Here is a 14,472-nt window from a genome sequence, read left to right as displayed (position 1 = left end):
GCCCTTAGCCCAGGGCCCTGCTCCTCATCCCACACGAAGGTGACAACCCACAGATGCTTTAGTGTGTGCCCTGCAGAAACAGAACATTGTTTGCTCCACGTTCCATTTTTTCTAAGTCCTCTCCTGCCCTTTTCTTTCCCCATATGTTAAGTTTTAAGCTTCTCGGGCCTTATTCTTTTTTTGCTTGATGCTAACTAGAAGTCCAGGGCTTACACTTGATGATGCTGCTCATGAAAAAAAAAAAAATTTCAGAATAAAAAAATATTTCTTTTCTCCTAAAGCTGCAGTAAAGCAGACATTCCTTTGTGTCTGGGTTAAGAAGCTAATTTTTTTTTTCCTAGATTTTATTTGTGTGCGAGAGAGAGAGCGCGCGCGAGCGCATGCACACAAGCAGGGGGAGTGGCAGGCAGAGGGAGAAGCAGGCTCCCACGGAGCAGGGAGCCTGATGTGGCGCTTGATCCCAGAACCCTGGGATCATGACCTGACCTGAAGGCAGACACTTAACTGTCTGAGTCACCCAAGCGCTCCAAGACACTGGTTCTGTTAAAGAACTACAATCGTACTCCGCTCTCCAGTGTGGAAATGAATACTTCTGTTTCACTACCAAACAAGTATTTTAAGACAGCTCATCATTAGAGATTGTTGCTAATTCACTTAAAATATAACTTTTGATTTCAAAAAGTTTGCTTTTCTAATTAGTTGTCTCATTGATAATTTATTGATTTATTTAAAGATTTTATTTATTTGAGAGCGAGCGAGAAAAAGTAGGAGAAAGCTAGCAGGGTGGAGGGGCAGAGGGAGAGGGGGAAACAGGCTCCCCACTGAGCAGAGAGCCCAATATGGATTCCCAGGATCCTGGGATCATGACCTGAGCCGAAGGTAGGTGCTTAACTGACTGAGCCATCCAGGCGCCAGTGATTTTTTATTTTAATATACAACTTAAAATGACATTTCTTATGTGAAAATATAGAAACCTTTAAGGTTTCCTGGTTAGAGAGGGGCCTGGCATTTCTCTCTTCCTGTGGAAGATTAAAATAAATGTAGACACTGACAAAATCCTTATTCGGATGGACTTTGAGTGTGTCCATCCACATCACCATCGGTGCCACACTCAGATGGCTAAACAGAATGGGGAGTAGAAAGGGGAGGCTGCATCCCTGCTGGGGGCGGTTCAACCTAGCAGAGAGTGGGAAGAGTGGTGACTGCTTGGGTCTTGAAGAGCTGGCCCGCCTCTGCAGTCTGACTCTAACCTGCTCTCCATAAGCAGCTTTTTCTCTTTGTTAGAGAATCGATGCAGTCATTGTTTTGTGGCTGATGTAAGATACACATATCTACGTACATACATACAACATACATATTTCAAGAGCAGAAGGAATTCACGCATGAATGTTACGATGTGAGACAACTGTAAGCAATCGGAATTAAAGGAAGAACACAAGGTGTTCCATCCACTTGAGAGTGTGACCCAGTTAGAGCGGTGGTTCTCGTCTGGGCACCGGGGTTGTCACAATCAGATAAGGGGCATGTCCGGCATCTAGTGGGGAGAGGTGAGGCATGCTGCAGAATGGCCTACAATGCACAGGACAGATCTCACAATAGAGAACGATGCAGCCTGAAACAGTACGGTGGCTGAGAAGCCCGGGGCTCAAATCAATCTAATTGGAGGCAGGCCTTTTTTTTCTCTTTTGCTTGAGGTTTACCCCGCTCTCCTTGGGTTTCCTGGCTTGCCAGTAAGCTGCGGGTGGATGGAGCTCTTAGGGACCAGCTCCAGCCATACGCGGTGTTCTCCCTGCAACCAGCTGCTGACCCGAGAGGGAAGGGCAGCTGTTTGAGAGAGCTTCTCCCCCACCGCTGAAGCTCCCGGTGGGGTGCAGCTGAGGGAAGGTGCTGCTTTACCGGCCTCCCTATGCTGGCCAGAAACACACGCACTGCCTTTCTGGCATTTCGGAGGGGCTCTTTTGCTTGGAAGAAAAGAGCTGCACGTAAACTCCAATTTGCTCAAGAATATGTTCTTGGGGCACCTGGGTGGCTTTAAAGCCCCTGCCTTCGGCTCGGCTCATGGTCCCAGGGTCCTGGGATAGAGCCCTGTGTCAGGCTCTCTGTTCAGCAGGGAGCCTGCTTCCCTCTCTCTCTGCCTGCCCTCTGCCTGCTTGGGATCTCTTTCTGTCAAATAAAAGTCTATTTAAAAAAAGAAGAAGAATATAATAATGTTCCTCCCTTTATCTGACAGTCTAAGATGTCTTTTCCTATAAATGCTTAAGACCTGAGAAGCGGAAAGGGCGAATATGAGATTTCTGAAACCCCAAATAGGGACTCCAGTATTACGGTTACAAAAGTGATATTTTTAGAGATGATAAATGGATATATCAAAATTGACCCAATATACACTTTCCATGGGAGTACTTTGATCTAGAACAGTTAATGAATCTCTAGGAAATTTTGATGTCTAAAGACTTTAACATTTCTTGAATGCAAAGGAATTCCTGTTTTTAAGGAGACCATTAAATAGTATATATGAATCTTAAAAGGATTTTAAGGACTCCAAATTAATTTATAAAACCATGCCATGCCAAAACCCCTAAAATTTACGCATACTAGCACTTTAAGAAAAGCTTTCCAGGCTGGGAAAAATGAAAAAACAGGCTCCATAATCACCAGGAAATGCTATTTATAAAAAAGAGCCATAATTTAAACTTCATTATTTGCACAAACGTATTGGAAAAAATCAAAGAAATTAGTGGTAAATCTTAAAATGGTTTTCTACTTAGAAAAGGTCTCTTCCAAAGTAAAAACAATCAGGTTATAAGAATCCCAGTTTACGGGGTGCCTGGGTGGCTCAGTGGATTAAGCCTTTGCCTTCAGCTCTGGTCATGATCTCGGGGGTCCTAGGATCAAGCCCCACATCCAGCTTTGCTCAGCAGGGAGCCTGCTTCCCCCTTTCTCTCTGCCTGCCTCTCTGCCTACTTATGATCTCTCTGTCAAAGAAGTAAAATCTTAAAAAAAAAAAAAAATCCCAGTTTAGAAATAAAATTTAAAGATACATGTACAAATTGAAAAGCTATTTATCTGTTTAAAAAAGCCTCTGTAATTAACAAAGGGATGAAAGTATTCCAATACGACATGCATAAGAGAATTAAATTATTCAGGTGCCCTTTAGTACTCGAGGCAAATTCTCTCACGCACTGTTTTGTCAATTTGGGGTGTAAGGAGGGTCCTATTTTCCTCAGTGGGGTCACATAAAGCATCCCACTTCGTTCTTTCAATAAAGCAAGCACCTTTCTCTGAGTACCTCTGAGCCAGGCACCAGGAAGGACATTGGAATACCCCAATGAATACAACAGACACAAATCCTGCTGTCACAGAGCCAGCCTGCTGGAGTGGGGAGGGACTGACAACCCACACTTATTAATTCTTACAGAAAAGTAGGATTTTGCACAAAGGCTAACTTAAATTGTACTTCATAAATCCTTTACACTTGCCTTACTATCAGCTCGTGGTTTTCCACACCATCATTTAAGAGCTGGTAAATCTCGACGTGAGTGAGCAACTGATAACTACAATTTAAGAAAATCATGTAATTTATGTTTTAAAAATCTTAGACAATATTACCTATTATAGTAACTTATAAAGTCACTCCACTTTAGGGGTCCCTGGGTGGCTCAGTTGTTTACTGTCTGCCTTTGGCTCAAGTCATAATCCCAGGGTCCTGAGCTAGAGCCCCACATTGGGCTCCCTGCTCAGCTGGGAGTCTGCTTCTCCCTCTGCCCTTCCCTGCCCCTTGTGCTCTCTGCTCTCTCTCATGCTCTCTTCCTCAAATAAATAAAATCTTCAGAAAAAAAAAGTTACTCCGCTTCCATTAGCTGAGTAATGTTTTAAGATACTATATTTCTCTGACAAATTCTTAGTCAACAATTGCGTTATTCTTTAATGTGAGTTGTCTATATTTTCTAAAATCCCTCATTCTATTTGGACTAGAAGAGTACAGACGTAATTAGTTAACAATCTACACTTACCTAAAGACACATAAAGAAACTAAAATTCAAATGGGAAAAACCATACCTTATCTCCTCACAACCCCTGTGGGTCATCTGCTGAGTATTTTATTTTTTTTTTTAAAGTTTAGTTTTTATTTCAGCAGGGAGGGGGGAGGGGGGAGTGGGCAGAAGGACAGAATCTGAAGCAGACTCCCAGCTGAGCCCAGAGCTGGACGCAGGGCCTGTTCCCACAGCCCTGAGATCATGACCTGAGATGATGACCTGAGTCAAAACCAAGAGTTGGACACCCTACTGACTGAGCTACTCAGGTGCCCCATTTTGAGCACTTCTTCTTACAGCTCAGATTAAGATGGTAAAAATCAAATGATGTTATTCTGGATATCCGAGAGGTCTGATGACATTTAAAACCCATAATTTAAAATCTCTAAATATTATTTAGATAAACTGCTCAGAATGACTGTGTGAATCAGGTATATTAAAGTAAATCAATAAAAATTTGTGGATGACTGGGGAGAAAAGATTAACAGCTGCAGACCAGATAATTAATCTCTGATGCAAACTCTTCTCACCGAAGGAGAATCTTTATCAATTTTTGCTTCCACAGTCCATCCAGAAGACAAATATATTGTCCTCACTGGAATATGCAGTCCCGCTGGTGTTTCTCTCTTTTTTCTGACTCTCATTCTGACTGTGGACGGTTATGAGATGGCGGTCTCAGTCTGACTGTGAACATAGTGAGGCTCCTCACTCCGGGAGGAGCTCATTTCTCATGGTGCTCATGTTACCCTATACTGGGGGCTGCTTTAGAGCTATTTTTCTTTCGGTGAATAATGTGGTCACACCTATCTAACAGAACTCACCATTTTCAGACTGACCAGTTCCTTCTGGAAGCTCTTCCCCATGCTGTCCCTGTCCCAGACCAGGCGCCCGCAGTAAAGGGCCTCTGGAGTCTGGCAGGGAGTCCTTGCAACCAGACCATGCCTCAGACAGCTCCTTGATAGCTCCAAAGGACTCATCTTGCTCCATAGCCTGACACCCACATGGAAAAGGATGCTAGGGATGATTAGACATGAATTCTATGCTCTAAATTTTCCACTGTAGCTCAACGTTATATGCACTGTCCTATTTGTCAGGCTCACATTGTGGGTGTAGAGCGGGTGGGAGAGAAAGAGAATGGCTTATCTATCCCTTGTGGGGGTGGCATTTGTAAACATATATTCAAATTAGCTTTATTCAAATGAGGAAAATGGTTTTAATGTGAATGTTTTAGCAATTTCACCACATGTAGAAGCTACCCACATACAAAGGCTGTCATAATGACTGTCAAAAAGGACTTCTGAACTAGTCTCTGTCCAGATTTGGCACATTAAGTGTGTCTGTCTATAGCAGGAAACCACAATTCACAGGTCAGACTGTAAACAGAACTCTAATGCCCTATACAGTCACCAAGGCCTTCATTGTATCACCCAGAGTCAGAAGAGGTAGTGAATTATCAAGATGAAATTGAAAGAAATCATCTGGCAGGATTTTGCTGAAACTGGACTGAAGTGGCTGGATAGATATCCTACCTATGGACAAGAGTTTTAACTGACAAAAATCTGGGACCTTCACCTAAAAAACTGAGCAGGCTCCCAAGACATCTAGGTACCCTCCAGTGGCATGTTAGTGTTCTGGGAGAAGCTGGGTTTTCCCAGTGGGAAGTGTTGATAAGGGGGTGTCCACGTGCTTCAGGTGCTGGTGCAGGAAGCCTGGGTGACTGGGTGAACATTGGGTTCATCGGTCCAGAGTATCATTTCAACTTTCCCGAAGGGAAAAGTTGCAGTTCTGTAGGGTTACTGGTCCTAATGTGCCCTGGACTTAACGGCAGCTCTGGTAGGAAGACACTGGCTCAGCCTTTTTAACAACTTCTCAATGCATTCACTCTTCCTCCAAGGCCCAGCAACAGGTAATCTGCTTCCTGTCTGAGCTTCTGACATGGAATGATAACCTGCACAGGAATGTTTGTGGTGTCCCGAATTTCCTCTGAAAGGTACTCCACTCTACAGCCTGCTGGCAGGTAGAATTCAGTGTAGTGTTCTAGAATGAGTCAATGACTGGTCCAAACTGCTCTGGTTCCATACTACAAGCACGGATGAGACCAGAAAACATCTCCAACAGACAACACTCCACATACCTGTTTCCAAAAAGGCCTCACCTCTGGCTTTACTTGCTCCATCTTAGACTTTTCTCTCCTAAAAAAACAGCTTTGCCCTCGACAAGGTTTGGCTTTGCTCATCTCTGAAGCAGGTCCTAATACCACAGCTTCACTATACTGATAAACCTCTTTCTGTCAAAAACGGACTTGACCACTTTCTTGATGGGAATGAACTGTTCACCTGAAACCCATCACAGGGGCTGAGAAGGCTTACTTAATCCTTTCTCCCTATCAGACAAGACTGTGTTTTCCTCTCCCCTGGGGCATTGCAATAGGGCAGGTCAATGAGCAAGTAACTCATTGGCTAAACTTTCTGGTCTGGACACCAGGACTGAACCAAAGCATAAAGATGAATTATTGCTGGAGACAAAGTCTGACCCCTCCTTGAAAGGAATAGACCATACCTAATAATCCCTGCTATATATTTGTCTACGGGAACATAAAAGTGAACAACCAACTTTCTCCATCTTTCTCACCAAAATGTAAAACAAGTATTTCTAAAAACTGCATCTGGAGGTGCCTGGGTGGCTCAGTTGCTTAAACCTCCAACTCTTGGTTTTGGCTCAGGTGATGATCTCATGGCTCACGGGATTGAGCCCCGAGTCCAGTGAAGAGGTCTGCTTGAAGATTCTCTTCCTCTGTCTGCCCCCCATGTGTTTATCCTCCCTCTCAGATGACTAAATCTTGAAAAACAACGACGACAACAACGAAACCTGGATCTGCTCTCACATGCCACAAGCCACTGGAGGAGAAATAAAACCAGTGCCTTGCACTTGGGTTGACAGGTATGACAGGTGGAGAGAAAGGGGTTAAAAGAGTCTTCTTCATTGTTCGGGGTTTGGCACGAGCCTAGCCACCTACACTTGTTCATCCCTAAGGACACTGGATAAGAAGCCAACAGAAAAATATGGCAATCCTGGGTTATTCTGCTACACAGTGAAGGAACTGTAACTTGGGGAACCAGTGTTTTTACGAATACTCTAAGTGTATGGAATAGATAGCCCTTGCAGGGTATAATGCCACACACTGTGAGGCGAAATGTGCAACTTCAGGAAAAACAGAACTGTAGCAGTACAGGGAATTGTAATTTGTATGTAGCAGCAGTGTTTAAGCAACTTTACGTAAGAAATGGGGCTTTTTTAAAAGGATGCCTCATAAACTGTCCCACCTAGAGTGAAAAGGCACAGGTGCATTCAGAAATAGATCGGGAAGGAAATCTGAAGAGCAGAAGTAGTGGGTCTTACACAGGTCTTAATTTCACATGGTAGCTGTCACCGAGGAGGCAACAAAGAAACTGCAGCAGCAGAGTACTATATGACTCGAATTCCATTTATTAAAAGTGCTCTGTTGTTTCTTTTTCCCCCCTCTCCCTTATCGTCAGCTTTAAGCATTTTAGGCTTGCTCTTTTGTTTGGTGCTAACCGAAGGACTTCCACTGCTCAGTGCTGAGAATCCGGCTAGTAGAGCGAATCTTGACAGAAGGAGTACACATATTCCCTCTTCCTTTAGAGCTACAGAGAAGCAGACACTCCTTGCTTCAGAAAGCTATTTCTGATAAAATGATAAACTGGCAGGAATCGCAAAGACGTGTAACTTAGTCTGCTCACCAGTGTGGAAACCTGCATAAAGTACAAAAACTCCTGTTTTCTAGTTAACAAAGAGGCTTTTAGACAGCTGTGTGACAGCCTCAGAGACTCTGGTGAGGAGCTCTAAAAGGCAACCTTTGACCTCTAAAAAGGCTGCTTTCTAACTGGGTGCCTTACTTGATAATTTGTTGACCTCGTCATAATATTTAAAGTAGTCTCTTGGATTTTTTTTTTTAAGTACTAAGTATTCAAAAGACTTTCTTTATTTTTTGGTTGGCCAGAGGAACTTGATGTTCTTCTCTTTTTCCCTTCATGCATAAAGTATAAATAAAAATGTATTCCGTGTTTAAAGTTTGAGTCTTCGTCTTATTTAAATGATCATACCCAAATTCAGCTGGGGATAAACCAGCACAAAAAGCATGAGGCAGGGGCACCTGGGTGGCTCAGTGGGTTAAGCCTCTGCCTTTGGCTCAGATCATGATCCCAGGGTTCTGGGATCAAGCCCTACATTGGGCTCTCTGCTTATCGGGGAGCCTGTTTCTCCCTCTCTGCCTACTTGTGATCTCTCTCTGTCAAATAAATAAATAAAATCTTAAAAAAAAAAAAAGGCATGACGGAAACTCATGCGTTAAAGAACAAAAGAGAGGACACCTGGGTGGCTCAGTGGGTTAAGCCTCTGCCTTCGGCTCAGGTCATGATCCTGGGGTCCTGGCATTGAGCCCATGTTGGGCTCCCTGCTCAGCAGGGAGTCTGCTTCTCCCTCTGATCTCTCCCTTCTCATGCTCTCTCTCTCTCAAATAAATAAATAAAATCTTAAAAAAGGAACAAAAGAGAAGAAACTACAAGTTTCTGAAAGAGTAAGCACACATATACATTAATTCAGGATTGGTTTTCCTTCTAACTTCTTCCTCAACTGGAGGGGTCAGAAGCTGTTTTAATTCAATCGTCCTGTTACCATTATGCTCACCTTAAATCCTTGTACAGAGAACATTTGTTTGGGTGCTCTGCTGTTCACAGGAAGCTCTGCTCTGCCCCTTGGCTACAGAGTCCTAACCCCACCGACCCATTTAAAACACGTATCCTGACTTATAGTCAACAGCCGCCTAATCTTTCTTATTATGGATAGATCATCCCTATTGTTGATAAATTATCATTCCCAGGATTGGTTTAGCACAAATAGGATGCACCTTTTTCTTCTTCAGACAAAGCTCCAATTCACCTGATCTTTTCAGTACATTGTAATTCTATTTCTTTCAGCTGTGTTTTACCTTCAGCTGCCAACATATATTTAAAAACAACACTGACATACTGGAAGAACATCCAAGGCAATTTACTGTAGGTGGAGATGACTGGTTTTTTTTTTTTTTTTTGCTGTGAAATTTGAGTCATGTTTGAGTAATGAAATAAACAGAAACTAAAATGCAGAGCAAGCATAAGAATCAGCCCTTAATCAGTATCTTTAAAAAAATAATTTCAGCTAAGAAGAAAATCTATTCACCTTCACAACCTGCTGACTCTGAAAAGAATGACTGACATCATCCCATTTTTAAAAAGAGCTTTAAAAAACATTCTTCTGCTTGCCTTCATAGAAATGGGCAATTTTCCTCTTAATTGAATGTTTATTGTAGAAAATAAAAGTCAAAGGAAGAAATACAACTCACATATAATTAAAAAGAGTCTTTTAAAAATCTTTTGAAAGTGAGAGTGCTGTATGACCTGTAAAGCCCCATACAAGAGCAAAGTAGAATTAAAATCACCTCTGATACCAGGCTGGCCTCTACCCTGGTAGAAATCTTCCGAGAGTTCAGGCACATTCTGGGGAGTCCTTATGCCCACAGCAGTATCTCTGAAGCCAGCATTAAAACAAAACAAAACAAAAAAAAGCCACAAAGCCCTTCAATTCACTGCCACTGGAATTCCTAAACACCCATCTCAGAAGGCCTCCCCCACACCCCATGTGATACTCCTAGTAGCCATTCCTGCTCTGTTGGGGAACGGGCTTATCTGGAAACTCTGTGGGGGAAGGAACAGCCCCGGTTTCCACTGCTGGAGATTCTAATCATAAGCAACTTCTGCTTTTATGTCAAAGTGAAATCTGTCTTCCTCTAAATACTACTTGGCCTCTTCTGTACTTGGGAATTACTCTAAATACATACACTCCCTTTGCTACATGACAAACCTTAAATATCTGAAGACAATTAGGACACATTCACTTCTCTGCAGGTTTAAACATCAAAGCTGGAGATGTGAAAATTGGTGTCATTAAGCTAGCACCTACTTAATAGTCTGGAATGTGAATCTGAGTCAAACATGTGAAGCATATAGAGGCACCTAGTCATTGACTTTTAAAGATATCCAATCCAGTAGATGTAATTAATCTTAGTTAAAACATGTGTGCCCACTATGGATCAGGAACTTTTTGTGGCTGACCTTGTTCCAGACAGAAGAAAAAGGCCCATGTCTTTTCGTGTTAGACATATGAGAAAATGCTTTTTAAGTATTTCTTAAAAGCATCAACGTTAACATCAGTACTGCTGCAAATGTTCTCTGCCAATTAAGTAATGACATTAAAATGAATTTATCCAATGAATCACAGATGAAAGAGTTAAGAACCCAAGTGATCTCGGGCGCCTGGGTGGCTCAGTGGGTTAAAGCCTCTGCCTTCAGCTCGGGTCATGATCCCAGGGTCCTGGAATCGAGCCCCACATTGGGCTCTCTGCTTGGCAGGGAGCCTGCTTCCTCCTCTCTCTCTCTCTCTCTCTCTCTCTCTGCCTGCCTCTCTGCCTACTTGTGATCTCTGTCTGTCAAATAAATAAATAAAATCTTAAAAAAAAAAAAAAAGAACCCAAGTGATCTTCCATTGCAAGCAAAAGGATTCACTTAAAAAAAAATTAACAATATTTTCCAAGAAGCCTGTTAAATTGATGTATTTACATGTACTAAAATAAAAATCTGATACACACAAATAACTGTTTTGTATCTCAGATTTTAAATCTACCTAAACTAAATTTACTGAGTAATTATGACGCAGAGAAACAAAAACTATTTTAAAATTTTTCAAGTGTGTATATGTAAACACACATATATACACAAGTATATATACATATCACAAGTCTTAAAATCTTTCCCCAAAAATATTTCATAGAAGATGAACATTTAGCCAAAAGAAATAAATTTAAAACATCTTTGGGGATAAAAGTCATTTTGAATGTTAGCATCTTTTTCCTTACAATTCAACGGGAAGAAAATGCAGGCACGTTCTTGACAGTGCAAAAAAAAAATCATTTAATAAAACAATAACAAGGTTCTTTATATATATCTCATACTTAAAAATCTGATTAAAAAAGACCCAGCAATTCTAGCTTTACCACTCTTACAGGTAGGTTTCTGGAAATGCGTAATGTATTAAAGCACTACAGCCTCGGAGCTTGTATTTTGTAATAAGACTTATTACCGCAACCTAAATTTCAGAGCGCGACTCTATTTCCTCTTAGGTCACCTCATTTTCAATCGCCGGAACAGATCATACCGCTAAATATCAAAGTGTGAATTTAAGCAATACAGGTCAGCATGAAGACGCAAGTTAGATAAACTGGAGTAACTCGCTGTAGCAGACAGCAGCTCTGTAGCCAAGCCTGCGGCTCTGCTGCATATTTGCATTATGCTCAATTTCATGAATTCCAAGCAAATCGTTATTAGGGTCATCTAAAGCCCACATCAAAGCTTCAGTAAAGGGCTGTAAGGTAGAGTACTTACGTAAAGGGTTATGAGGACAGGAGACAACGCAACTTATCGGGGAGGGTCTCTAACGTACAGAGGATGGTAAAACGCATTTAAAAAGGAAATTTGGATGAAGAGGGCCGCCTCCCCCCAGCATCCCAGACAAAGCACGGCCAGGCCCTCGGGCGCTCCTGGTGCACCTGCAATGCGGATCCCTCACCCTACAAACCCACCCCAGGGATGGTCGGAGCAGCCCCCGGGCTGGCCGCTGCTGCCCCATCGGACTGGCTTGGGTGCGCGGTGCGGACGGTCCGCAGCCTGGACTGGGGCCCTGGCAACGGCACCCCCTCCCCATAACCGGCTGGAAAACGCTGCAGGCAGCGGGCGCGGGGTCGTGGCGCCTCACTTCTGCCCTCCTTTCCACCTTTTCTCGTCTCTCCCCCCGCCACCGCTGTTTCCTCAAGGGGACACCCTTCCCCACCGCCGAGAGCCCTGGGGGTGAGACGCGAGGACCCCCACCCGCTGCAGAGAGGGCTTTTAAATCAGCCCTAAATAAATTCCTGTCCCGACAGGTGCCGCCTCCCCCGCCGGCGCCCGCAGAGCTTCCCCAGAGGAACCGCCAGGTGAGCGGGGCTGGACTCGGTCACACCTCGGGCCCCGCCTTACCTGCGGGCGCGGCCGTCGCGGTCCTTCAGGCGGCTCCCCCCCTCGGCGCGGTCCTCCCGGCGGGCGGCTGCGGGGGCTGGCGGCCCATGGGCGGGGCGGCGGGCGGGGCTGGCTCCCGGCTCCGGCCCTGCCCCGGCCGGGCGGCCGAGGGAGGTCAGTGGGCGCCGCCCGCCGAACGCATCTCGCCGGCTCCCACCCGAGCGCTCGCCGCGGTGCACGCTGGGAGCGAGGGCCGGGGCGGCGAGGCCAGGCCGCGCTGACCGGGCGGACGGCTGAGGCGCCGGGGCGGCGGCGGGTCTGTCTGAGGGGCAGGTCGAGGGAGGACGCTCGATACTCACTTTGCGGGGAGGGGGCGACGCCCCCCCCACCCCCAGCTGTGGCGGGGCAGGGGACGGGACCCAGGGAAGGGAGGGTCTGGCCGGTGGGACGCAGGCGCAGAGCTCAGGTGCGGCCGCACTGCGGTTGCCCAGGGTAACGCGGGCCCGGGTGGGGCGGGGAAGGAGGAGCGAGCAAGCGAGCGGGAGCGCGCGCGCAGGGCCGTGGGGAGGGGGGTTGGGGGGGTTGGGGGGGTTGGGGGGGTACCCGGGACCCGCCTGGGATTGGGGGGAGGGCGCGCGCGGGCGGCCGACGGGGGCGGGGGCGGGGGGGTTGGTGCCGGGGCGAGGGCCGGACGGCGCGCATGCGTGCGGCCCCCGCTCCCCCGGGGCTCGTCGGCCCCGTGCGTGCGCACGCGCGCTGTCCCCCGGAGGCGTCTGGGTGTGCGGAGCGCGCGCGCGCGGCTCGGAGGCGCACCTGTGAGGTGTCCCTTGAGGAGAGGGAGGGTGGGTGCGCGGAGCCCGCGGCCTGGGGCGCTTCAACCCCTCACTTGGAGTGAGTTGTCGGGCGGCCGGGCTGCAGTCCCTCTATTTCTTTTCGGGAACGAGGCGGGGGCGGGGGGCGAAAGGGGAGCGGGCTCGGGGTTGGAAGGAGGATGAGTGGGCTGAAGAAAAGAAAAACAGCCCATCACTTAGGATGGGCCTCGCGCGGGGGCCGGCCCTTGGGCGTCGGTGGGGAAGGTCACAGCGGCCCCCGCCCCGCAGCCGGGCGGCCCGGCGGGCACCGGGCAAGGCCCCACGGAGCGCAGCCTGGCCTCGGGCCTCGGCCGGCCGGCGCGGGCCCGCCGTGCCGGGAGCGGGGCGCGGGGGTCACAGATGGCGGCCGGGTGCGCGGCGAGGGATGGGCAGCGGCAGGGGCGAGGCCGGGCGGAGGCCCCCCGGGAGCCGGACTCCCGAGCCGGGCTCCATTGTTGTTGGAGCCGAGGGAAGGGGGAGCGAAGCCGCTTCAGAAGCCCGTGGAGCCGCGCCTTGGAGCCTTTCCAGGCGGGTCCCCGGAGAGGCGGTAATGGCCGCGCCGTGGGAGCGGGGAGCCGGGCTGCGCCGCGGAGAAGCCCGGCTGCATGGTGTGCTGTTGTGTCTTTTAGAGCGCCCCGCGTCCGGGCAGAGCCCGCCGAGCATCCTGCTCAGGTGATGAGGAGCCCTTCGCGCCCCCAGCGCAGAGCGCCGCTGCCGCTGGACGCCTCCATTGTTTGACCACAACAAGGGCCGGATTCTCAGCCAGGTAAACTGGAGGGCCGCGCGGCCGAGCTCCCTCTCCACTCCCGCACCCAAAGGAGTCCTCTCCCCTTTCAGGACTCGACTGCAGTTGGCTTTCTGTCCCCCGCTGCCGATTAACTCGCGCTGTCCACCTCCCAGGCCTTTTCCCGTCTGGATGACTCTTCCCGCATCTCGGTGCCAAGTCACCTCTCATTTCCCTCAGAACTCGGCTCCTTTGTGAAACCTTCCTGGCCGAACTCTAACAACTCCATCTCTCTAGGAGGAGCTTGCGCTGTACTCGTCCAGGGGCTGGTTTGTTGGCTGGTTGTCTTACTGCAACAAAGACTAGGTATTAAAAAAATAATTTAAGTTACTACTTTTTATTTATTTTTTTTTTTAAAGATTTTATTTATTTGACAGAGAGAGATCACAAGCAGGCAGAGAGGCAGGCAGAGAGAGAGGAGGAAGCAGGCTCCCTGCTGAGCAGAGAGCCCGATGCGGGACTCGATCCCAGGACCCTGAGATCATGACCTGAGCGGAAGGCAGCGGCTCAACCCACTGAGCCACCCAGGCGCCCCGAAGTTATTGCTTTTTAAAGAGACGTCTTTGCGACCTTTAGGTGGTTCATTGTTTTAACAGGATTGTGCCGGTTTTTTTTTTCCTTCTTGTTGTTGATATGTTTTGTCTTCTGTTTTAGAGAGGCCCCGACTTCCTTTATAGTTGCACAGCTTTTAGAGCAGA

At 47.2% G+C, this 14,472-nt stretch overlaps 2 protein-coding genes across 7 annotated transcripts in view; one reads left to right on the top strand and one right to left on the bottom strand.

Annotated features, from left to right (window-relative positions):
* CCDC92 (coiled-coil domain containing 92) overlaps window positions 1-12,617 on the bottom strand; it is a 30,516-nt gene extending 17,899 nt beyond the window's left edge. The window contains exon 1 of one of the 2 annotated variants that reach the window (XM_045073674.1): window positions 12,499-12,617. The gene's annotated coding sequence lies outside the window, so the exon portion shown is untranslated. Of the gene's footprint in view, window positions 1-12,160; window positions 12,321-12,498 lie in introns of those variants that run through there. The other variant, XM_004753091.3, reaches the window with a different exon arrangement.
* The window catches only part of ZNF664 (zinc finger protein 664), a 45,296-nt gene continuing 43,080 nt past the window's right edge, over window positions 12,257-14,472 (top strand). The window contains exons 1-3 of one of the 5 annotated variants that reach the window (XM_045073677.1): window positions 12,852-13,030; window positions 13,620-13,756; window positions 14,012-14,080. The gene's annotated coding sequence lies outside the window, so the exon portion shown is untranslated. The other 4 variants (XR_006604785.1, XR_006604784.1, XR_006604786.1 and 1 more) reach the window with 4 other exon arrangements.

Source organism: Mustela putorius, unplaced genomic scaffold, assembly GCF_011764305.1.
Source record: "Mustela putorius furo isolate JIRA1106 unplaced genomic scaffold, ASM1176430v1.1 tig00537248_pilon_pilon_pilon, whole genome shotgun sequence".
Lineage (NCBI taxonomy): Eukaryota > Metazoa > Chordata > Mammalia > Carnivora > Mustelidae > Mustela > Mustela putorius.
Note: the sequence above shows the minus strand (reverse complement) of the source record. Positions and strands in the feature narration are given on the sequence as shown.